A 26,307-nucleotide genomic window follows, 5' to 3' on the forward strand; every position below is an offset into this window, starting at 1 on the left:
TCCTTTCCAACCCAAGCCATTCTATGATTCTATGATTCTATGAAATTGCTGAGCTTTGTGAGGGCCACCTTGCAAAAGTAGCTTACACTGAACTTCCACAGAGGTGCCTTGTGTCATAAGGTCCCCTAAGTCTTCTATGTAGTGAGCTAACAGGAGCAAGAAATGTTAGGAAAGTAGCACCTCTATAAACTGTGAAATTAAAGAGTGTCATGCACTGCTGACCAGTGAGTGCCTCTACTCAAGACAAGGGAAACAAAAAGAGATGGGAGCTTTCTGAAGTGAGTAAACGCAGCTCCATAAAGGTGTCCTGGCCTGTCTTTCACAGAATTGGCACTCCTTGGCTGTTTGAATGAGAGTATAGCTGTGCTGTGGGTCCTGAGATAACTCTTAATATGTGCTTTGTTACTGCCCTGGTGAATGTCTTTTCATGCAACTAGTAGGAGGCTTGTTGGGTTATCTGAATTGGTTGTGGTCAGAAAAGAAGAAACAGCACAGCTTTGGAGGACCTCACTGGACTGCTTTGACATCTTGCATTTCTCACAGGTGGGGACATTAGTGGATTCACATCTGACTGGAGGGTGGGACATGTTGGAAGACTGTCATCAGAGGTCCGGAATCTCCTTGCTACTTCCAGTTGACAGCTCATCTGTTATCATATAAGAAAAAAGAGTGTGGAAACCTACTTTGATGCTTTCTCCATCAACACTGGCTAAACACTAGTCTTAAACAAAAAGGAATGCAAACCAGCTTGACATTTAGCAAGATTGCTCTGATACAACAAATATGCTGCAAGCCTGAAGACAGGTGCATTACCGCTAAGAAGGATTTTGTTATGAATGTTCTCATTAAAGTGTGTCAGGGATAACTAACAGTGTACAGTTTGTGCCTTGAGGTTTGGATTTGCTGTTGTTATATTGTTGTCGTATATTTTTATTTTAATCTTTTAGATTAAATGGTAAATACAGAAGTCTTTATTCAATTAACAAAAATGTAGTCATTGAAATCAATGGTGATTGAAATAAAAAGGTGAGAAATTTAAGTTCTGTATCCTCTTAAACGTGAAAATACAGAATTCAGTACAGTAAGTGAAGGAATAAAACCAGTAAAAAGCAAAGCAATCCTGAAACCTGCCCCAGCAAGAAAATGTTCAGAAATTTTTTTTTTACTGATGTTTCATGTTACAGGTAGTATAATATCCCAAGTTCTACATTTACAAATGTGAAGATCATGTGAATGTTCACATGCATGATATTGGATATTTACTCTCTCATTGGTTTCAGAAGAACACAGCTTAAAGTTTGCTGCTGACTATAAATCTACCACTGCAGTTTATGTCTGAAGTAAAATAAAGGACAGTTTTAATGTGTTTATCTATTTTCTTTCCAGTAAATGACCCAATTGAGGGATGAATTTTAGTCCTGAATCTTTCTCATAACCTTTATTTTGATCATATCTGACTGTAATAACTATCCTTTTTACTATCATTATTTAAATGATTTCAATAGAATTCTAATGGTAACTAGAATAACGGAGCACGTGCATAACAGTGTCAGTCAGCAAGGAAGAAGAGAACCTGCCTATGGAGCCAAGAGAGCAAACTGCAGCCCACCACTCTCCTTAGACAGTAAGGAAATGTCCTTATAGCAGGTAGGCAGATGTGAAATGTAGTAATTATCTATTCCTTATCAATAATTAATACTTTTCACTTGCATTCTATTCTTTCCAGTTACTACACCTTGTTCATCACCACACTCACTGCATGTCTCATTCTGTGTATTTCCACATCTGTCATGTGTTTGTTTTCTTGAACTCTTCTTGGGCAGAAAGGCGCACCAAAAAAATAGGATTATTTTTGAAAATGTGGAGATCTCTACATATATATTGCTATATATTTTGAAAGAAAATGAGATCGTGGCCATTACTACAGGTCTGTGGGGAGTTGGTTTTCTCTGCCTTACACTGCCAACAGTATGTCAGCTACAAGCAAAATACAGGAGGTGCTCTGAGTGTGTCTGTATTGCTTTGCAGGTGTTTAGCTTATATTGGTACTTTTAATAGTCCTCTGACATAACAGTTGTTTTATGCATTGCAGCTTCCCAGCACTGCACAGGTATGTGCAGTCTAATTGTAGAATCCTAGCAGGACATTTAACTTAGTGTCTGATTTGTCTCATCCTCAGAACTCTGTTTGCTGAGGATCTTTATCTTCGTCCTAACTGCAGCAGCAGGACCAGGGTTTGGATTTACTCCACTTTCTGACACAGGCAGAAGCCATTGAGGAACCTGTGTGACTGGCTTAACTTACCACAGCTTGGCAGCAGCTCCGCACTGCAGTCAGACAGCCTGTGCTGGCTGCAGATGGTACCCTGATTTCTACCTGCAAACTGTCCCCTCAGCTCACAGCCAGGCTCCTGCTTGAAGTTATGGCCTCCTTGAGACTATCGGTGTGAGCTGAGAAACAGCTTTCTAGTCCAAAGCATCCACCCTGACCCAGGTGAAGGAAAGAGATTTTATTGAGTCAGGTTAGGGAGCAGATAGATGAGCAGACAGGTGGCAGTTGTGAGGGAGCAGAGAAGAGGTGAGCAGCCGAGGGGGTGTCTGCAGTGAGTGGTGCGAGAAACCGTACAGGCCTCTGAGCTGGGGAAGGAGAGAGATTGTCTGCGCCTTCCCTTCCCTTTGCCTGAAACCGGTTCACCACAGAATTGGATTAAACAGTGCTAAAAGTTGTTTTTGATAGGAGTGGAACGACTTATCCCAGCCAGTCAATAGTTCCATTGACTCCGGTTGCTTTTCCACATTCTGGAAGATAGGAGTAAGTAGTATCTCCCAGTTGCTGCCTTTGTTTGAGCTCTGATTTTATATACTAGGTTAATTGATCAGATCTCCTTTTTCATTTTCCTTTATCTGGCTAATCTCTGAGTCTTATACATGTTACAGATATCTCACAAACACTCCCATTGTGGGCAGTGATCAGTTCCAATCTCACTTGAAAGTTATAGATAGTTCTGGTCAGAACTTCAGCACCAGTGGCTTTTGGAAAACAAATTATTATAGGAAGTGATAGATGTACTGACTAAATAGGTTGCAGTCATCCCCTGCAGTAGGTGGTGCTCACTGCTTAAGAAAAATTAGGTAGTGATAGTGTAGGACATACCAGATTTTGGTTGAGTCTTAAAACCAGAGACTGACAATTTATGATGGAAGGAGAAAAAGAGTAAAGCCTTATTTCATAGACTGTAGTCTAGCAACCTAATCTTTTCTTTTGCAATTTCTCTTAAACATACTTTAAAATTCCTCTACTCTCTTGTTGCAGGGACACCTGGTATATTTTATTGCAAAGCAGCTGTGCTTCAGCGTTTGGTGAAATTCTGCATATGTGTTTCAGGACACTTTGAGAATCTCTCAGAGTACCAGAGATGTTAAATTTTTATATAAGCAATGCTATTTTTTGTGAGAAAAATTGATTGGTGGTTTATATGAACACTAACTTCACCTGTTCAGCTGCTTGCCTCATAGCAAAATGGATTCAATGAGCATTTGGCCCCACATTTTTTTGAAAAGCCATATAATTGTCTGTATGTGTTGCAGGCACCAAAGTACCTTTAAAGATGTTCTTCTCCCGTGTCACTTGTGTGGCTCTGTAGAGCTTTAATTTGCTCACAGATCCTGCTACCCACACACAGCCAAAATGCCCTATCAAGCTGCACCTGCTGCAGCCTTACCTAACACTGCTGCTGCACAGCTCCGCAGATGCCAAATTCAGTAGCTTGCACCCTCTGGCTTTTCTCTTTTCAGCCTCACTTTTCTAGTTTCCTGAGCAAGCCCACAGCTTTCACCAGCAGAGCCAGGGCTTCACAGGTGAGGGGTATAAGCTGGTTCAAATCTGACAATGAGAGGTCAGTCAGATACTAGGTGTTGAGTAGAAGCGGGCACAGAAGCTGAATGGAGCAACACATGTAACTAAAAATTTGCAGTTCACGGAGGAATTTTGGATTCAGACCATCTTTGAATTTTTAGGAAAGTCTGGATCAAGATCTGAATATTGTGACTTATTTCTATTATGCTCCTAACTGGATGCCAACTTTGTAAGGTCTGCCCTGCCTAAATATTTGGGTATTGGCCAGGTGCTTGGATGTCAGTGCCTTAAAAGCTAAACATAATTGTCTCAGTAGTGACAACCTCTGTTTTGAGACTTACTCTTCAAAGCCTGTAGACTGGTCACAACACCAGAATAAAAAAAGGAATTGTATTAAGCAACATGTGTTAGAAATTTTGCAGTTTAATTTACTACTTATAGATTCACAGATCATTATTAATGTTCTATAATAATACTCACCTGGCTATAATACATATTCATTTCTTTGTGTTTCTAAAGTGCTTTGAGAACCAAGTATAGGGCCTCTATAGTGGAGAAAAGTGTTTTTAAATGAGTTAAAAATTCCAGCTGTTTTCCCCACAATAGATTTTGCCTAAAGTAAGAATGAATATTAAAGAAGAAATAGAACTTTTTCTGAACTGGATCTTTGCTGGCAGTCTGATAAAAGAACATTTCTCTGCATGCTGTCTGTCTCTTTTTCTTGATGATACTTAATTTTAGTTTGGTTTAGTTATTACTTCATTACATATTTTCTATGATAATGAAAGTTCACTGAGGCTGCCACTTCTCTCACAAATGACATCTCCACTCCAGTAAAAATGAAGTAAAACTCAATACTTTTCAGACAGCAGAGTATTGTTTTGTATTTTTTTCCTCATAAATATAATTATAGTGTTTAATAATGTCTTCTGTATAGAAATCATGCCTCTCTTGAGTAATATGTTGGTCTGCGAGCCTCAGAGATACAAAAATAAAATCCTTAGCTCATTACGTTAAACCTGGCATTTTCTGAATGCAGTGTTCTGCATGGCTTGGTTTGGTTTGTTTGAAACCATAGCATTTTGAATACTATAGAACCTGTTGAAACACAGGGTGGTAAAGTGCTGATGTAAATTGTAAAAACAAAACTAATTTGTGCTGTTTTCTTAGGATACAGCCAAGGTTTCTTTTCACTTGAGAAAAAAGAAAGAAAGAAAGAAAAAGCCATAACATCAAAAAAAAAAAAAAAAGAAAAGTATAACAACAATGATGTTAAGGTCTATGAGTTAGAGCGCAGCCTTTTATGGAACAAGGATAGAGGAAAAAAGCTACCTCAAAATCTGTGTAAAATGTGTTTGAGGAGGCAACAATGAACTCTTTCAAAACAATGCTGTCACTGCCTCAGCACTTTAAAGTGACACTGTGATTTTCAAGTATTAATAAACATCCAGGGGGAGCTAGGGAGTAGCAATTTTGCTTTTTCTAATGGTATATAAGGAAATATGAATAGAGAGAAAAGTAGTGTATATGACTAATTCTGCTTTTGGGGTTGGGGCTTTTTTAACTAGGAACTTCTGATGAGAAACTGGTCAGCCATTCTGAGAGTGGTGGAAAGCCTGTCAAGGTCACTGCCAAGGACAAGGGAGTCAATTAGTATGCAGATCAGAGCCAAGGAGTTCAAAGGTATTGTTCCAATTCAATCACATTAGCCAGGCCAGTAATGAACAAACGGCATGACCTTAATCAGGGAGCCTGAACCACTCACTGAAGGGAAGTATGTGTGTCTGTATGTGTATTTCGGGGGGACAGGAGGAGGGGTTAGGGTAGCAAAAAGGATGTGGTTTCTTTTGTTGCTGTGTTTTTTTTTTTGTTGTTTTTTTTTTTTTTTAAAGGGACAGCAAGCCCAGTTTGCTTAATTAGCCACCAGTAATGGAAACTTATTTCTGGGTCTCCGTGTTCTGAAGTATAAAATTGCTTTTATTTTTGGCTGTTAACTGAAACAGGCTCAAATGGACAGGTGGCTAGAATATTTTAATAAGTGCATTCAGTGATATGCTAAGGGTATGCAGGAGGAGGGAGATAACCTTATGTAAAACACCAAACCAAATTTTGCAATTACGATCTCTCTCACACTGTGCTAATTTTCTTAAGGTCTATACATTAGAACAATTCTGGGTGATTTTTTCCCCTTAGATATAACTGAAAGTAATCCACAATCTGGTTTATAACAGAGAATATTTAGTTAGAACAAAAAAAATACTCATTTAGCACTTTAAGTCTAAAAAATATTGTGCCATACATAAATACATTTTAGCTATCCTAATTGTTAAATTGATTCATAGGTTTCTCAATACAATAGTTTGCATGTTTCAGTGTACCCAGCTTAGTACAGTCAAAAAGCATCATTCTGCGTTATATTCACCTTAACAAATGCCTACTCTTATAAACTTACAAATTTTCTCTCTCTTTTTTTTTCAGTATACATATACATGCTCAAATACTTTCACAAAATGTGTATGTACAAATGACAAAATAATAAAATGACAGGACATATCTGTACTCATTTATGTATTGTAATGTCTGCATGTTTCTCTAAAGTGGTTTTTGAGTGCATACTTAGGACTCTATTGAAATTTCTGCGTAAATCAGGACTATATTCCCTATTTTCTAAACCAATGATTGAATTTGGTAGCCAAATATATTACAATAACTCTTCAAAAGGTAACATTTTTCTGGATTTGAATAATGGATATTGTAAACACATGCTTTCTGCATGTGGAAATATAAAAACAACTCTGCAAGAAATCAATATTAACTATTGAAAATGTGAATGATGCTTAAAATATATTCACATTATTTACCTACAAGTTATTGTTTTGTGTTAGTAGATGCAATAACTTAGAACTTTTCTGTATCTCTCTGGGTAACATTTGTTCAACAATTACATCAGCTGGAGCAGATTATCAAAGAAAGCTGCAGGCTTCATTGGGGAAACTGTTTGCAGAAATCACTTCATTTCTCTATAAATGAATCATGATAGGCAACTAAGATTTTAGGAATCAAGGGGGGGGTCAGTTGTTTTTTTTCACTTTCTCCCTCTTTCTTCTTTGCTGGGGAGGTAGTTCATCATATCTCACTAAAACGGAAGATGCATAACAGAAAAGAAACTATTCTAGGCTATGAAGCACCCTAGGGGTTCATGAATGTTGGGGGAGGAACACTGATTATACAATGCAATAACATATTGAGACACTATTTCAGTTTTACACTTGGTATCAAGTAAATACAGGATATCTCACCCATGAAGGGTGATTATCTTTCATGAAGGGAGGAAATGAGTTATTAAGGTCTTTCTCAGGAGCAAAACAAGGATAAGAATCTTTATTAATGTAAGAAACAATCTGTTTTTTTGTTTTTGCTTTTTGTTTTTTTTTTTTCCCCTACAGTAATATAATTTCTTTTTAGCAAAAATCTGTTCCTTTTTTTTTTTTTGTCTTTAAATTGTCTATATCTCGGGAAGAAACCCATATCAGTTGTACCTGACACCACTGGACTGCTTGAGAATATTGTTATAAAACATGTGCTCATTGCCTTTTTTATCTAGATCACAATTAATAACATTTTTAAGCATGAAATGTCTATCCAGTCTCATAAAAACACTTGTAAAGTATTTGATATTTTATTTGAGGATATTAAAATATTGTTTAAAAATAAACATATACCAGCAGAGCAGAATTTTCACACGATTATTCAGATAGTCAATAGGTCTTCTTTGATCATATTATTATGATGCTTCTGCTGAATTTCAGTCTAAGACAGGCATATTTTTTTCTGTCTCTCTTTCTGTCTCTCTCTCTCTCTGTCTCTCTTTTTTCCCCTAAACAAGGTCATAGATTTTTTTAAATGAGGACTAGAAGTTCCAAGTACAAGATTAAGTAAGTTCTAACAGTGTTATAAAAGTAAGTGCTTTTTTCTATAATAAAAGGTGTTTAAAAGGTTCGCTACAGCTTTAAACAGAATTACAATTTACTTCTTTCAAGTGTCCAGGCCATAAATTCTTCTCAATTCCCTCTCTCTCTCCTTGTCGGAATTAATGAGATCAGATTTGATCAGGGCAGTGATGTGTTCAGAGCCAAATCACACAACAGCGCGCGTGCGGTAATGGAATTTGCATCTAATGCATACATAAATCAAACATCTTTCTGGACATTTTCATATGCATAATGTCATTTCATCCAGTTCTCTCTGTGCAGAGGGGGAGATTTTTCTCTCTGAGAGAATGACTTTCTTTAATGCTTTCATTTTATTTTCGCTGACTACAATCCCCGAGAATGCGCTCGGTCGGAGAATCTTTCGGGGCGCGGTTGACAGTTCCTTTTCCAAGAGGGGTCCTTCACATTTATCATGCCTCTTCCTCGGGGGCTTTGTTATGCAAATGTGGCTGAAATTGATAATTCCAAAGTGCTTCATTTCGGTTCCTTGGCGGTTGGAGATGGTAGATAAAAAGAAACTGACAAGACACACTGATTGCCCTCAATGCTTGTAACTCTCTTGCTAACAAGGCTCGATATTGTTAAAAATTCCTATTGTTATCAGGGTGGCAGTTCCATTATGCAGGCCTTGCAAATTTCTCATTTGAATATTAACCCTTTAATCACCCTCCTCCCCTCCCCCCGGGCCCCAAATCAATTGCCGTCGAATGGCGCAGGACACACAACAGGAAATTATTTCCCTTTTATGGGTGAAATGTGTGCGGTGGTTGTGTGTGCGTGTATGTTTTTTTGTTGTTGTTGTTGTTGTTTTTTTCTGTTTGTTTTAAAACAACACTCCATTAATCATTTTTCAACAGACGCATAAGAAATTTTTTACCTTAAGAAACGCTTTATAAAAACAGCTCTCGCAGAGATAGATGGAACTGGGTTGTTTTCAGTTAGGATTGGGAGAATATTTACATGGAAATACATGTTTGCAGAAGTCAAATTCAGTAGCTCCCAGAGAGCAGAGAAGTTTCATTATTTTTAACTTGTATGTACTTGTACTCTATGTTCCAACTTATGTAGGCCTCAGGGAGGGGATAGCGTCTTCACATACCAGAGTTAGAGTTTTTAGCTATCTGTCCTGCTGGCTGCAATATCACTGTCTCGGGCTGGTCAGCACCTCATTTCCAGCCTATGGGCAGACAACTGAAATAAAGGAGCAGAGAAAAAGAGAGCCTGAAAACTACTTACACTTCCCAGAGCAGTTTTGTTTAACCTTGAAGGACATGTGTCTATAACTTCACTTCCACAGTTAGGCATTTCTCATATTGACCAATTTCACTTAAATTCTTAGAAAGTACAGTTAGTAAGTGAGAGAGCAAAGACTGTTTTAGGCACCTGATGCTGTAGTTCATATGGTCTTTGTGTCTCTCTTTAGAAATCACTGAATCAGGCTCTGGGTATGACGTACAACCAGGCAAGGGCAAGTTCAAGCGAAGGATTAGGTCACACTGTGAAAGAGCATGGTTTCTAACTGATTTACTCATTGATTAATGAAATTGCAATGCCTGGAATTTCAAATATCCCTCACACATCCCCTGATGTGTGTGTCCAGAGAAGGTGAATTCCTTCTCACCCAGCATATGCCTCCAGGCTCGTATTACAATTATAGGATAATTTTAGTTTGTCATTTTTCTGGGGACACCTGACATGGTTCCAGTTAAAGTAAATCTTGGTGTGACAAAGGTAAGTACTTAAGATGCTGGAGGGAAGTGACGAAGGGAGGAACAGTCTCTGCAAAATGAAGCATAGTTCACTGCTAGCACCAGGCAGCTGCAACAATGTAGTATTTCTCTGCAATTATGAAGAAGATGCATCTCAACCAGCTCATGTCAAAGAAACATCAAAGTTTTTCACTTTCTTAGTTCTGAAGTCTTGCAGAGCTATGTCTGCCAAATTATAGTAAATAAAAAAGACACTTGCACAACAGTAACCTCTTTTATATTGGACCGAGGATATATCTTCCTCCTTATTAGGAAAAAAAAAAAGGAAAAAAAACCCTCTCGTGTTATTGTAGGAACACTTGGAAAGCTCATACTTCTTTCTTTCATTTTCAGGTGTGATGGCAGATTAAATCCATGGCAGGAAACAGTGATAATGCCCACTGTAGAGCCGTGTGAGTTACAACAGCTAAGTTTCCCATGTCGATGCTTTTTCTTTCAATTATCTGAAAACACCCTGTTAATTTTTAATGTGTTCGTACCCTCATTCTGTTACCAAAACTGCTACCTTTCCCCCCCCTTCTTACTCAGAAATAGATTTCACTAAACCTGGCTGCTGTAAACTCATTATACAATTCTATCATTTATTCTGTCCATTAGAGTAACCAGTGTTAGTGCTTTTCCCCCCACTTGAGTCTGTCAAGTACTGTTATTTATGCTCAGTGGTATTAATATCTCTGGCTGTATTATGGTTGTGCACTCAAAACTGCTAATACAATCTAAACTTGGCAATAGTGACTGCATCAGCTATCAATAATCACGAAGTCCCGTGCTACTTTTAAGTATTAATAAGAGTCAATAATTACATAAATATGATGAAGCCCTTTTGCTTACTATAAAGAATCATCAGTAATTCTGATGGTTTTAAAAAGATCTTTTTTTTTTTTCAGAATCAGAGAGCATGCCTATGTTATGAAAAAGAGAATTAAAGATTTGAGTATGTTTTGAATGTTTCTGATTTTCAGTTACCCTTGGCAATGACTCTGCTGTAACCTGACTATATAATGTTATCTGTTATCTTTAGGTAGAAGAGGGCTTAAAAGTTGATTTTTTTTTTCTTTCATTGCTTGATTTCTGTGGGCTAATTTCACCAACAAAAGGATATTCTGTTTTTCTGTAACAGGAAAACCTGTTAGGTAATTTGTGACCATAGAATTAGAGCAATACAGCTAAACTAATATATATGCAACGGCTTCATTATGCATAAGAGCAGGCACTCTTTACTTTGCAGCCCAAAACACACAAAGCACCCATTAGAATGAAGAGGCCTGTGATGTCTCTTCATGTGCAGAGTGTAAAGGTACATGAATGTCCTTGCTTGTTGGCATTTAATTTACCAGTTGCCTCTGTAGTGGAGCCTTGGCAGATTCAGCTTGAATCTGAAAGACAGGCTGTCATACTGAGAGTCTGCTGCCTACTGCTGAAATTGAGAGGCTTGGCAGATATGCAAACAGTAACTGGGTTTGAGTTGTTTTGATTACAAGTTAAACAGAAAGTCATTGGCAGGGCCAATATAAATCTGCTGAGGTTTTTTGGCAAAATCTGTGGAGGTATTTCTATAAATTCTGCAGAATTCTGTAGCACCTTGATTTCACTTCAAAGAGTGTCCACCTCTGAACCCATTCTGCAGATAATTGTGTCAGAAATGTGAGCGAACATGCTTAAGTCACTGAGAGCTTCCAGATTCAGAAATATAAAGCATATTAACAACATGCTGTGCCACACCACCTTTGTAGAATTGTGAAAAATGTAGAAAAAAATGTAGAAAAATGGTTTTTCATGAAAGTTCTAAGAGAAGAAAATAAAAAAAATAAGGTATCCAAGTCAGCAATGTGGCCTGAAATGTAGAGCTATTTTAGCAACATGTACTTCATTTTATTAATCATGATTTCCTGAAGTTGCTCCCTTCCTGTGTGCAGTGCTTTAACAGTGATTTGGACTGGAGCAATTTAGTCTGAAACTGGCTCTTTTCTGTCCTTCTCTGATATCTTGCTTGAAACACCTTATTTGTACAAACATCCAGACCTGATAAAATCCAAATGCTTATCCCAAATTTCTTTCCTTACAGAGTTCATTTGTCTCTCTGACTGATCTGTGATGCCGAGTTGATAAAAGTAACCCAAACTGACATTATATAAGCAAAAAAAAAGGAGCCTGCACGCTTTAATTATATGTGCTTTTACAATGCAACCTCTGCTTGATTCTAACTTAGAGTTTTAAACACTAACACATGCTTTACTAAAATTGCCTTCAATTTTAAGGCAAAACCACGTTAATTTTGGAGGGAAAGCAAAGAATACATATAATTGTTGCTCCTATTGTTTCTGGCTGGCTGGCTGTAGACAGATATCTGCAAGGCTGGCTAGCAACAATACGTTGATTTACAGAGGCAAGAATATCTCCACAACTGCATGGGCTAAGACACCTTTATTTGAAAACTGAGAATCTGCAAAATGTGACAAAGTTCTTGGAAGTAACCCAAATGTATGGAATCCTTTTTTCATATATTTTTTCCAGTTGTATCTGCTACTTTGCCTATTAAAGCCTTCTAGGCAGGAAAAAAAAAAAAAAAAAAGGAAAAAAGAAGAGACCTGAGTTTACACATACTATTATGTAGCTCAAACTAAATTTTACAAGAAACTAATTTGGACAAATTGATTAGAATACAAACATTGTTATCTCAATGTTCTTTATTTCCAGATCTGGAAAAGTGAAAAAAGCAAATTATTTTTCTGAAAGAAGTAAGGGTTTTGTTTTCTGTAGAAATTACTCCACCACTTTTCTCATGCTGAATGTCCTTTTCCCTTAAGCAAATGGAATAAAAGGGTTTCTATGAATGAGTCATATTGCACTTCTGGTAAAACAGATAACAATAACATTTTAGGAATTTAATTTTTGTATCCAGTTTGAAAAGATACACTAGCTTTTTTTGCCTCCTTGCCACCTTTCTGTGTTCTGTATACTTCTCTTGAAAAAAAAAGTGAGTTTAGGAACCTTTAAATATGTTCTTCCAATACTGCAACCCAATGCAAATTTTTTAGGGAATGCTTACAAATGTCATATCTCTCTGAAAGTGATATACTTTATTACTGTTCTTTCATATAATACAAACATTTCAGTGCAGCTCGGATCTTATTTTTTAAAATACACAGGATTTTGATATATGGACAACAGGAGAATATGTATTTTAGATATAATGCCATAAGTGCTTAAAAGTTATTTCTGAGCTGATTTAACATGGAAAATCTCCAGGTAGATTAATTTTATAGGCTGCTTTTATGGGTGTAACATTTCAAGATGAGAAAGCTGTGCTTCTGAAATTTAGTTTCGGCAGATTTCATTGGCACCTACATCTCCATCTTTTATTACCTTAAAGTTGAAATTTAATCTCATTTTTTTTTCTGATTTTTACTTAATTTCTGACCAGAATGGCTGAAGCTGTATTTTTGTGCTCAAGTTTTGTTGCCTCTATTACTATCTCATTATTTACATCCCAAGGAAAAAAAAATCGTGACAGTAGAGGGACTAAATAACTGTGCTTAGAAATTGCTAGACCTCTGCTGCTGAAGATTTTACTGGGGACAGACATCTAGAAGGAGGTTAAGCAGATGTCCCCCAAAAGCCTATTTCCAAACAGCAGAGTTAATTCAAGCTGCCCTTAATCCAGTTGTTCTATTGTGGTGAACACGAAGCCTGAAACTGCAGCCTTTGCACAGGCAAAACTTCCAATTGAAACACGACTTTGTAAAGAAACACCTATTTCTAACATTGCCAGCGGAGGCTGCGTTGTAGTGGAGGGAAAAAGCAGGCTCTATAAAAGAAGCATGCTTAGTGATGTTTCTGTATAACTCTTAATGTGGATTCAATACACACTGCACTGAAGATGTGCGTAGTGAATGCCTATGAACAATAGCATGCATTTGCGTATTATATACTTTTCTGTATTTCTGCAAGACACTCCAGAATGCATCACAACTCTGTATAAAAAGTGGCTTTTATGCATGTGTTAAGAATGCTTTATAAATCTCAGTACCTCAGCCATTTGGTTGGTAGTTCCTGTTGTTTTTTTTCTCTATACCAAAGAACTAGTATGTATTGCTAAAAAAGAAGAATATGATTTTAGATTTCAGGAATGCAGGTGAGAGGGGAAAAAAAAGGAAGCATTTTAAATCAGTAAATATGTGCATGTTTGGAAATTCACAAACTAATGCTTTCATGCTATGGTCTCAGTTTTTATGACTGAATTACATATCTTAAAAAATTCGTCTCACTAATATAAATGCTGAGAAACTCTCAGCTATTGTGGTGCCTGTTGTAATAAAGAACTTCACTGGGAGAGAATGACAGAGATACAAAACACTGAAGAATGTTCCTCACTACCAATAAGATTACATAAATTTGGTGTACATAAGTTTCCAATGATTTGTAGCACTTGAAACTTACAAAAAATGATTCTATTTGATGTTTCCTCAGAAAATACGAAAAAGCTGATGTTTATTCACAGAGTGGATAACAGAATCAGGAGTTAAATTCAGATTGTAGCAGCCATCTCTTCAAAAGATCTTTGTATACATTTTATATAAATTATTTTACGTAAGTTTTCCTCAAAGATACATTTAATTAGACAAATTTACATGTATTCTATTTGTTAATCTGGAAGAAAATCCTTTTAGTTTCCCTCCTCACTGTTAGCCTATTATGGTGGCATTTTATTGATTAGGCATTTAATAACAATATTCTTCTGTATTTGCTCAAATATTTAACTGTTTGCATGTTACTTGGTGTAAAGGTGCCTAAGAATGGTGGAACTAAAATGGGAGAGTCAAGAAATGTATTGGCTATGACAAGAAGGAGTAATTGCTTTTCCTCAAAAGATCAGATGTGGTATAGTTGTTTGAAAAACAATCTAAACAACATTTTGTTCACCACTGATTTTAAAAGCGTTAAAATTAGTTTTTATGCAGCTATACTCATTAAGCTTTTATGTATACTGTGTAGGGTGAATAGTTAAGAAGCAATAAAGCATTCTGCAGTAAAATATACTTTGCCAGTTGTCAGGAGAAATAAAATACATGGATTGAGAATGTTTCTTTCCTGTAGAATATTGTGGTATTTGCCATGTTAATTACAGTCCAAATAAAACAATTTTATATTTGTATCTTAAACAGCCTTGTAGCTGTAGATGACTAATACAACTGTTATTGAAAGTGTTGTGTTTGGAGGTTGTGTGTTTATACAGATAGAAACAAGCACCAGACACATGTATCCAGCAATTTTTACAGTTTAAAATGAAATCTCCCATTAGAAATTAGTGTTTCAAAATCTTATTATATGTAATTTTTAACCCCAACAATCAGAACAAAAGTGCTGGTTTGTGCAGTTTTCTTCTGTAATCCCTCTAGTTTCTCATGTCTAATCTGCATTCATACAGAAACCAGTTCCTCTAATTTCACTGAAGTAGTTAACAGTTAATTTAAAAATAAAATCTGGAATACAATAACAGACTGGTGGCCAAGGAAAGGAAACTTATTTTGTTATTAATCATAAGAGCATAACCTTTTCTTTTGAATCTCAAAAATGAAGAGTGGAGTATGTGTACAGTACAACAATTTGCCATCAGAGAGAATAATGCATATAAAAACGAATTCCTGTTATTGTGTTCAGGTGTGTTTGTGAATAAAGAATGGAATTTTGAAAAGTCAATTAAAATGCATTTAAATTCTTTAACACCAGAATTCTTTAATGTGAAAAAATTTGCTAGACAGTTTGTCAGTATTGCTGTAAGCACTGTGCTGTGATCATCACTAGTTTCCTCCACCTATGACTTTTATATGGCTCAGAAATGCATTACAGCTTCCTGTTCCAAAAGAGAATACTCTTGAAAACATGGAAGTACTTATAAAGTAAATAAGCTTTAATTAAATATCATTGTCTAGCATTAATCTTTATAGCTCTGTTCCCTGTGGAAATAAAAGTGGATATTCAATTTGTTTTGATTATGCATGAATTTTAACAGAAGCTTTATTTGTATATTGCTGTGTTCTTCAAGATAGAGGCATATTTGTGTCGGCCATAAGCCATTAGGAAGAAGCCTACTCATTAATGTGAAATAAGTGACTCATTTTTTATTGCATGTAAGTAGATTGACATTTAGAAAAATGAAATATATTTAAGAATAAACAATTTGTTATATAGTTGGTGTAACTTTCCCTTTCAGTTATTTTCAGAGTTAACTACAAAGTGAAATACAGAGTTTCTACTGTTAAATAGGAATCATTTTCAGTACCTGCTGGTTTGGAGGATCTTTGATCACACTAATCAAGGAATACTCTTCTGTACCTAGTGGGTCTGCCTGTCTGTGCAGAAGATGGATTGGAGTACATACTTAAATCCCATTTTCATAATGTCCTGTAAACTAACTCCAGTAAACAGGGCATCCTTACCCTCATGAAGTTTCTATCAGTTTTACCAGCTTTGCATAAGAAAAAATCATGACAACTGAGTGAGGAAAGTCCAGTAAAGTCTAGCTAAGTGCTTAGGGGACTGTGCTACTCTTGTAGCTCTCATCAACTGATACTCTACTTTTGGGAGAAGAAAGTTAATTCATCTTTGAAAAAAAAAAATCATCATCATCAACAACAACAAAAACCAAAACCACACCCTTTGGTGCTAAGCTGATGGTGTATTCTATTTTAGTTACTGCTGGAGGAAAAACAAGGAGTAGAAGGGCGGTCTTTCCAACTCCTCGTTGTTGAAGAAAAATATGTGCTCTGGCCTCTAACACTGTTGTGAGGGAGGCAGTTTTAATGGTGAACCAGGCGGTAGGCCATAACATCTGAGATAATGAAGTTCTGCATCATGGCATGATTTGAGGATGCTTGTTCTCAGTGCAGTGAGCTGTGCTGTAAGACTCACTTGGCCACTGCGCTATTGCTGTGCATTTGCAGGAGATGTCAGGGAGTGTTTAAATAATGTGTAATGGCATGTTGCTCTTTCATCACCTTGGGAAGTGGCTCTCCCCTGTGACAGTCATTATATGCTCAGTGCTGAACCTTAGAAAACACTTTTAATCCTGTCTGTTGTGCTCATACAGCTAGGCCAGTGCATACAGTCAGTGCAGAAGTATTATCCCAGCATATAACACAACAGTTAGTGCTGAAGCCTAAACAAGCTGCACCAGTACAGACCCTGGGAAACAACTGCAGCAGAGACAGAGCTGTGGGCAGCTCCATCGGAGTGGAGATTAGACCCAGGAGAGGAGCTCTCTCCACCAGGACAGAGATCCCAACAATTCCTCTCCCAGCCTGTTTTCCTGTTCAGCAAACAATGTAGAGGGAAGAGGAACAAACAAGAGAAGTAAAACATCAGATAAAAGGAAGGACAGAGCAGAATGGGTATTTTAAGAGGAAATCAGAGAAGCAGGGTTCTTATCATTCTTTCACACATAATTTCCATTTTGGTTATAAGAAAAGAGTAGGAGCTACATGACAGAATATTTTTGGATGGCCATCAGTCTGTATGATTAGGATCTCAGATTTCCCAGAAAGGGACAGGTTCTTAACGTTGGTGTTTTCAGAAGGTGCTCTGACTACATAGGAATCCTTGACATCTATGTTAGGTGCCTGAATCTGGACAACAGAAATAGTGTCTTACATGTTTGGCATTGAGATTAAATTCCTTTGGTAACCTCCCTCACTTTCTTTCATTTAATGGAAGGTGGAAAGCTCATACTGGAGATGTTGCCAGTGTGGTGACTACATTGCAAGCATCACAGCCACAGGACACAGGTGCATCTTTCTCTCCACAGAAGTCCAACAGCTGTGATTGAATAATATGCATTATTTTTCATCTATCCAATCACAGCTGTGCTTGTTGTAGTGAGGGAGAATCCACCTTAAATCTCACTGTGCTGTTTCAGCGCTGTTAAATCGGTACATCTGATTTATAGCTCTAGTCTTCAGGTATTGATTTTTTAATATCTTTTTTTTCTGCTGGATGAAGATTCCCCTAGTATGAAGTTCCTGTTCTCTCTAGAGACATGCCTAAGCTATAATCAAATTATCCCCTGTATTTCTCTAAGCTAAATATATTGAGTGTTTTTTTTTTTTTTTTAATGTCATTTTAAGACTTGTCCTCCAATCCCTTAGTTGCTGCAAAGGTTTTCTTGCTCTAGAGTCTTTCCAACACTTTCTGGACTGGTCCCACTGCTATTAAAGACATATAACTTTTCTGCTCCTGCTCTGTATTCCTTCGTTTATCCATATAAGGACCAGGTTAGTCCTTTTAGCTACAATGTCACACATTAAACTCGTGAGTAGCACATGAAAGGGATTAATGGATCTAGCAGTCAATTTTTACAAGTTTACACCAGAGTGAATGCTATTATAAGAGCCTTTAATGAGAATGAATCTGTGCAAATATCACTGACAGCACCTCTTCAGCATTTGTTTTACAGTGGAGGTGGTTGCACATTAAATGTCTTTTAGCAAGGGACTTAAGGGTTCTACTGGGAGCAATATGACATCTACATTTCAGTACTGTAGTTGAGAGATCATGTAGTTTCCTACTTAAGCCAATCAAAACCCGCCTTTGCTTTGCAAATGCTTTTTTTTTTTTTTTTTGTTAACACTCATTTTTAATCTTTCCAAACTTTCCAGTAAAATATATTTCAAAGAGTTTGTTCAATACAGTATGAGTGTAGACAAAAGGATAGTTAACTGTGACAGGGAAAATGGGTACAAACAGAAGCTGAAAGCTGACCTGAAAGTGTTCTGAGTTGAAATTCAAAATGTTGATATTTGCCATAATTTCTTTTCTAACTTGTAACTAACTGGTTCTATTAGAGGTGCTGCTTCCCAGTGTAAGTGAAACTCTGAGGAATTATTGTAACTTGATGAAAGTATATGGAGGAGGGGGGTGAAAGAAATGCAGTCAAGAGGATGCGGTGAGAGGAAATGATGAAAGGCCATAATAAAATAGCAGGAAATAGCAGAACATGTGGCAAACATACTGAGGACTGCATGCATTTTATGTGTCAAATTACCTCCAAAGACGTTCTTTGGAATTTAAAGCATAGTAAGAAAGTACACTGCAAAGCTCACAGGACCTAATTATGTGGGACAAATTACTCTGCAAGACCTTCATAATCTGTCTAAAGATGTGGGTGTAGGAGTAAGTTAACGAGCAGGTTATTATGACTGACTGTCTGAAATTCCAGTTGTGCTACATGTAAAAGAGCTTATGTGCAATAAACAGAAAACTGCTGGAGGTTTTAATGCATACCTGAAACAGCATAGTGCCATAAAGGAGATAAGGACAAGAAGACAGAGTTCACAATAGTTCACTTGAGCAAAATGGGCTCAAATGTCTTTGTATACTGGCAGCAAGCATTACAGAACTATGGCTTAACAAAGTATAATGAGCAAATTCTAGATCATCATAATCAAACAACTTTTGCTTTGAAAAGATGCCTCATCTACTACCTCTAAATACCTCAGGATATTTAAAAGACCACCAGCAGAACTAAGGTCTTAGAGCAGTTAAACAGAACAGTACCTGCAATGATAACCTTCAGCCGAGACTCCATTGGTGGCAAAAGTGAGTGATAAGCAAATGCAATGGCTTGTCTTATGTGAGAAATTTCAGATGAGTGGCAATAAAGGTGTCTGTGAGATGTCACTAAACTTAGCAGGGACCCTTGCAACCCTGTTTGTCTTCTTGCTGTCAAGAAATGTGAAAGAGTGGTTAAAACTGTAGCACGGAGATAGGAATTGTGTTCGACTGCCCTTCTGGTTATTTAATGCAACAGCAGAAAAAAGAGCTGAAGAGTGTTTGTTACTTCACCGAGCCAGAGTAAAGGGTCTGCAGTCATTGTGCAGACCCTGAGGTGGACACAATATTGAAGTGAAGTGGGTTGTATGTAGCTTTGCAGTCACTTAATGGCTGGTCGGCGTTGATAGTGGCAGACTATGACTATACTAATTTCTCAGATACTTGAAGTAGAAGAACCTTGTGCAAAAACTCCCCAAAACATTGAGAAGGCATGCTCTGGGGCAGCGTACTTTAGTTTTTCAATGTTTAGTTAATTCAAGATAGCTTAAAGCCAAATTTTTTCTGGTTTTGTCATTTGAGCATGACAGAATATAGTATACCAAAAATATATCTCATTGTCCTACATATATTTAAATGGATGAGAGAAGCAGAAAAATGCCAGAGAATAGTTGTCAAAAAACTAAAATTAAGATATCTCACTTTGTGATATCTTGCTGAGGATATGGCAAGTTGGCTGGGTTATATACTAGAAAATCAGATTCTTATCAGAAGCAGAAAAAGTGTAAATAGCAAACTTTGAATCATTAGACCTCAGACCAGTAATCAGTCCAATCTTCTACATGGAACATTTAGTGTGTTTAAAGTTCTCTTTAATTTAAAGCCAATGAAAGATAGTTGAAAATATCAGCTCACACTGTATCCATCTTTTTCTTTATTTCCACTCTTTTTCCTGTTTCCTTTACTCTGTGCATCTGGAGAATTGACTGAAATGTGGTCCTTCAGTAACTCTAAGACATTTTTATCTTTCTGGGTCAAGATGTTTAGCCAGTTTGCTCTGAGACATAAATAGTTTGTAATTCACCCTGACATGCTGTTACATCTCGAGAAATGCTCACATGGAATACACTTTGAAGAAAAAGTTTCAAAAAGTTTGTCTGACTGGAAGCATGGTAGTGAATACAGACCTTTCTACAATTAGGACAATTTCCTCTTTAACAAAAAATTACAGTTTTTTTGTCCAAAGAAGAGGATATATCTTAAGAGGTGGACTGTAGTAATACTTTTTTACCTATAATTTTTCTTTGTTTTAAATACAGAGTTATTCATAATTGAGTTAGAAATGATTTGTACTGTGCAGTGTTCAACTGGCTCAAATAAATGTTCTTTGTTCAAACAAATAAAAAGTGTTAATCCTTGTTCTAGCTATTGATCCTCCTCAGTAATTGCACTTCAGTCCATTTCCACAGAACTGTCTATCAGTTAGGGAAGCATCATTTTTATGCTTATCTGATTTTAAAATTAATTTTTATAGAGGATGTACATGCACTAAAGATGTAAATAGGAAATTTAGTGGAGTATCAATGTAACAGCTCACCGTGCACCTGTAGTTACAGGCATCAGAATTTCTGTTGTGAGACCTCCCACTGAAGAGAGATTTGGTTTAAAGTAAACAGCATGTATTTTTTGCATTGTAGTTCTATCCAAAACTCTAAAATGGTTCTGTAATACTTGATCATTTTTATCATGTGGGAACACACAAATATATATACAAGTATAACAAGTTGCTTGTCTTTTCCTTCATTTCTTGAAGTGGCTTTTCATTAGTTTACAATCTTGAAAGATATTGCTTGTTTCATCTTAAGTGTTAAAATAAAAAATAAAAAATTTAAAGGATATAAAAAGATGCATTTAATGAATTTATGAAGCTCAACACAGCAGAATTTCCTGTAAGTCTGAGAGAAGAATTATCATATACTAACCCACATGTGCTTTAGGCAGTTGCACAAGAAATAGAAATGGAAGCTGCTTTTATGAGTGATTATTGAAAATGATGCTCTCTTGTGTAGAGAGCACTAGTGCATGTGAAACCCTATGTGCTTTTTACATAATATGCCTCTCTAGTTAACATATAACATAAAGTGTCACAGATCTTTTAGAGCTTGATTCACTATGAAAGAAACACAGCCATCTGTAGTGTGAAAGTTTATGACTCAATTGTCCACACCTTACAAAGTGATTCAGCAAAGACATATCTGGGCCGTGGAAACTTTTTCTTCCCTTATTCCATTAGTTCTTGCTTTGAAAGACTAAAAAGATCTTTAAGATGTGGTATGCATTTTAACTCTTGCATAGTGGGATGTTGTGCAAATTTAACTGTGTGTTTTTAACTATTATTATAATTTTTACTTCATAAAGCCATTTCCTGCTTCTCAGTGATATTTTGAATTTTCAAAGGTGGATTAATACAATGTGAAAAAATGGCAAGTCATTTTCAAAGTGATGGGTGTGTGCATAGATTAGATTAGACAGAAATCTGGATAGACCGTTGGAGAAATGTGGTTAGACAAAACGGGACTTCTGCAATTACTTCTAGTCCAGTTGTGACCCATTTTGTAGAGGTTACATAGTACTATTTTTCAGCCTTCTTCTTAGAAATGCAAAAAAACAGTGTAGAGCCTCCATTATTCTCCTGTTCACATCTCATACAAACTGTGACCTAGTGTCCAAAATCCTTTATCTGTAGGAGACTAGTGTTACGGTTAACAATTTATTTCTTTTTCTTTTTTTCACTGTATACATAAAATGCATAACTCCCCTTTGATTACAGGCAAACCGAAGTCAGCTTTGCTTCGTATTCTTTGCAGTCAAACAGCATTCATGTGGATAGGTTCAGTTGACCAGCTGATACACACAGTAACAGCAAGGACTTCTCAATTTGCCCTGTTTGGCTGTGTGAAGAGTTTCCCTTTAGGTCTTTCTGCACTTTTTCCTTCTTCCTGTTTCTTCCTCGGGATGGCTCCATACCTGACATTGTAAGCATCTGAGCTTCAGTAACTTAAGTCCTACTTCAAGTCTTACTGAGTTCTAACGCTTCCTGACAGATTGGGGCAACCCTGTTGCATACCCTCTGGAGGACTTGGTAAATCTTTTTGCCCTTCATGATAGCTGCCAAGTAGAAGGTGCTGAATGCACATCTAGCCTCACTTTGGAAATCACCTTTCTTCAGTAACATGCTATTTCTCTCATTTGATATTAAATCTTTGCCAAAATCCAACAGTTTCATTTGAGCCAATTTTCTGAGATAGAAGAGCAAGAAAATGTCAAAGGTATCTCTTTTTTTTTTTCCCCCTTTCTTTCTTTTTCTATTCATTTTTTTTTCCTATAATCTTGGCATTCTGCTCATGAAGAGATCTTTGTTGCCAACATGTCTGCTGCTTTTCCATCTCTCACCCTTCAGGTTTCTTAAAATAGCAAAGAACACAGAGTTTCTAAGCCCAAAAAGCACACTTACTGGGAAAAAAGGTCTGTATGAAGTTAAAAAAATATATATTTATACTGTAAACCCCACAGCCTGGCTTCCTGCCCACATTTGGGCATCTGTGCTGTCTCTGGATACCTCAACTGACACACGCATGCCAGATCCAAAGAGGAAGAAATAAAGGACACTGCTGGTTCAATGCGAAGCCCATGAACAGTACAGCATCCTTGAGAGGTGGTTTTTGCCACCACTACAGCATGTTCATTATCACAGGCCTCTGGAGGGAAGGGCTCAGTCTTCACCATTTGAAATTAAAACTTCTTTCATAATATATGCTGTCACTTTGAGCAAATTTCATTCATTCCTTTCATTCTCTCACTACAAATAGTCTGGAATATGTTTTGAGGTGAGTGCGTTTCCAAGTGCTGATCCAAAAAAAGACATGCAGGGCATGGGAAAAGCCAGCAGATTTGAGGAGATAAATTAACACATAAAGTAAGGGATCAAGAGTTAGTACTGAATTCATGGAAGTAGAAACAAAAGTTTCTGAAGGTAATATAGTAGTTCCTCAGGTCAAGGGACAGAAAGCAAATTCTCCTCAGAAAAAAAAAAAAAAAGGAAGAAAGGGGTTAGATTTGGGGAAGAAAAAAATCTGATTGGAAAGAAGAATGCTGGCATACTCATGAGGAAGGAAAAAAAGGAGGAAAAATTTTTGCTATATATGATAATGTTCAGAAAAGCCCATGGAGTTTACAGAATTGAAGGAAGGGCTGCTGAATTTAGGATCCAAAATGTATGCTACTTCACTTCTCTGAACTACTTCTATCTTCTCCCTTTGAAACTACCATAGACTTCACAAAGAATTTTATTTATGGTCAGTAGAGCTGAATATTCAGCAACAAGCAAAGAGAAATTGTCCCAGATGGAGGAGTATGACTAACCCTCTTGATCAACCTAACAGACTGTCCTGAACGTGCCAGCAACAAATGACACAGGGCCAAAACAACTTCTAGCAGTACTGCTTGCACTTGGTCAGTCTCTTACTACCTGGGAACACTTGGTGACTAAAGCTTTCAGACATCGCAGGGTTTATGCATCACAGAACTGGAAAGCCATAAAGACAAGTCAGCTCTGGTGATATTTTTATCCTCTCCGCAGGATTCAAGGATATGCAAAGAGAAGTTAGCAGAATTATGATACTGATTTAGAAGCCAGTTCTGCACTGGCTGGAGAGACTGTTGAACTTGTACAATGCAGAGGGAATGGGCTAGGTGGGTTGTGCCATCTGCTTAGAAAGAAAAGGCAAGGGAGAGTTTTAACAGCTGTTTGTTGAGTCAGATAGTCATCCCTGATTGTTTGTGCCACAGTGGCAGATTACTGCCAAAGAAATGCATCCCCTGTTGCTTAATAGACCTGACCTGGATGTTATAAAGTTACACCTGCTGGAAACAAGCCTTGTGATGTACTGCTCATAAAATGCCAGTGATTCTGCTAGAGAAATGTCCTGAAATCAGCATGTTGAGTTCATCCTTGTTTCTCTTTGTAGCTAGTAGCAATATAGCAGGAGGCAGGAGGGGTATATTCCAGCTAATTCTACAAGGTGATTAGGGCTTGAGCACGATGTTGCATGTTATATTCAGGTTTTCCTTGAGTATGTTCAGTTTTGTTGAGTTTGACATACTGCATGTGAGTCACTCGTATTCTGCATGAGTCATATGTTGAAGTGTGAAAGCAATGCTGTGTCTCTGCCGTTGTTACTCGTTGCTCAGCTGCTGCCATACCACATAGCTCAAGCCAATTGAGCTCACCTTCCCAATTTGAGCCAACTCTCATCTGCTGCCTGAGCCCTCTAGACATGATCCAAAGTGTTGCCCGACATATAGGTAACATGAACACCATATGTGTTTGGATTGGAGCTCTGAGTCTGAAGATTAGAACCTCCTTCTTCTGAAGGGATCATAAAGTATCCAGAAAAGCTGCAGGCATCTTTAAAAATAATTTTAAAATGAAAATAATTAAAGGAATCTCTTATAATACACACATCTGAAGAAGTACGTAGCTGAAGTATGTTCTTTGTCTCCTTTGTAAAGCCAGCATTATAAGGTTACTGCTGTGTTTGGTGGATTGCTTAAAGAGCAGAACCAAGAGTGGTTCACACCTTCAAAGTCTGAGAAAGTGATGGAGCCATACCCTGGAGATCATTACTCAGACATGAAACATCCAGTGTTGATTAACAGAGGTGTTTTTATTTCACTGATAAGAAAATTGACCTTCAGTTTGTAAGTGAGTAACAGCAAGTTACAAGGTTGATTTTGTCTGCAGCCATCAAGCTGTTCCTTTTTGTGGCTGTGGTCACTGCCTAAGAGCCTTTAATCATCTGTGACATGGAAATTTTGTTCCAGTTAGGTGGTAATTAATGCTTCTGGATTAAATCTTTTTAACAAAGAATACAAAGCAGAGTACAATTATATTATACCTGTCATTTGTAAGTGTCCAGTGATCCTCCAACATTGTGTGATTCATGGAGCTGAAAGAAATGATTTGCCTAAAAAATTATTAGTGCTCATTCTGCCTGCAGAACCCCTTAATTCCCGTTACACATGTCAGCATATTATGACTGGGAGCTGTCAAATTCTAATGACTAAAATTTCATTTTTCTGTCTTTTCATGCTGTGTTTGAGAACTATAGGTTGGAAATAATTCCCTAGCTAAATTTTTTCTTCAAATGATAAACTCAGTCATTTGTGCTCTCTCTTTCTCTCTGTTTCTTTCTAAATTTATGTTTACATGAATGTCCTTTTCTTTCCTTAGGTTCCTCTAAGAGAAAAAAAAACTAATTTTCTTCCCAGTACCACTGTCCATTTTAAAGAACATAATCTGAGTTGACAGCAGAAAGATTTGATGCAAAAATATTTTTTAACCCACTGATTTGATTAAAACATGGATTATTTAAAAAGAGGAGTAAGAGGTGAGGCTAACAGGAAACAAAATACACAAAAAAAATTCTTACCATTTTGTGTGGGCAAATAACCTTGACACTGGAAAATATTTTTGCCATCTTCCTTGAGGCAGGAATTTGTTGACACAATGTTCAGTAGTAGAGCTAGAGGACTAATGTTAACATACTGCAAATACTGCACAAAATAGTATCTATTGATCCACCTGTTATTATGCTTGTTACTGAAATGCTGTATGTAAAGCAAAGGAAACCAGTTTCCAATTTAAGTCATTAATAGATTGGTTTTGAAATTTATGTTACACATGTCCAACAAATCAAGAATAAAAGCTTGTGAAAGGCTGTGTTGTCTGTATTGAATTACTCATTCTTTCCACAGTAAAAGCCTTTAGCTAGAGATTGACCAAAGAATTTTAAATATCTCATTATATATATGTCATTGTTCAAAGTGTCCCTAAATGGGATTAAACAATAGTCACTCAAGAGTTTCCTGCAATGTCTCTTTCCACCTCGCCCCCTTTCCCCTCCTCACCTTGACTTAAATTAAGGCTAATGATATGTTTTCAGTGTAAGGTAAAAGAAGAATTTTCCTTGAATGACTTTCCAACATTTTCAAATCTAATTCATTATAAGTACTTCTATCAAATGATTACTTACTTCATCTCATTGTCTTAGAGGAGTTAACTCTAAAACACACGTTTGATATGT

At 36.9% G+C, this 26,307-nt stretch overlaps 1 long non-coding RNA gene across 1 annotated transcript in view; it reads left to right on the plus strand.

The window, feature by feature from the left end:
* LOC110401888 overlaps window positions 1–26,307 on the plus strand; it is a 129,572-nt gene that overhangs the window by 72,658 nt on the left and 30,607 nt on the right. Inside the window, exon 3 of the long non-coding RNA XR_002440669.1 lies at window positions 9,950–10,008. This is a non-coding gene — a long non-coding RNA (uncharacterized LOC110401888). The remainder of the gene's footprint in view (window positions 1–9,949; window positions 10,009–26,307) is intronic.

The sequence above is a fragment of the Numida meleagris genome, chromosome 6 (assembly GCF_002078875.1).
Source record: "Numida meleagris isolate 19003 breed g44 Domestic line chromosome 6, NumMel1.0, whole genome shotgun sequence".
In the NCBI taxonomy this organism is placed as follows: domain Eukaryota; kingdom Metazoa; phylum Chordata; class Aves; order Galliformes; family Numididae; genus Numida; species Numida meleagris.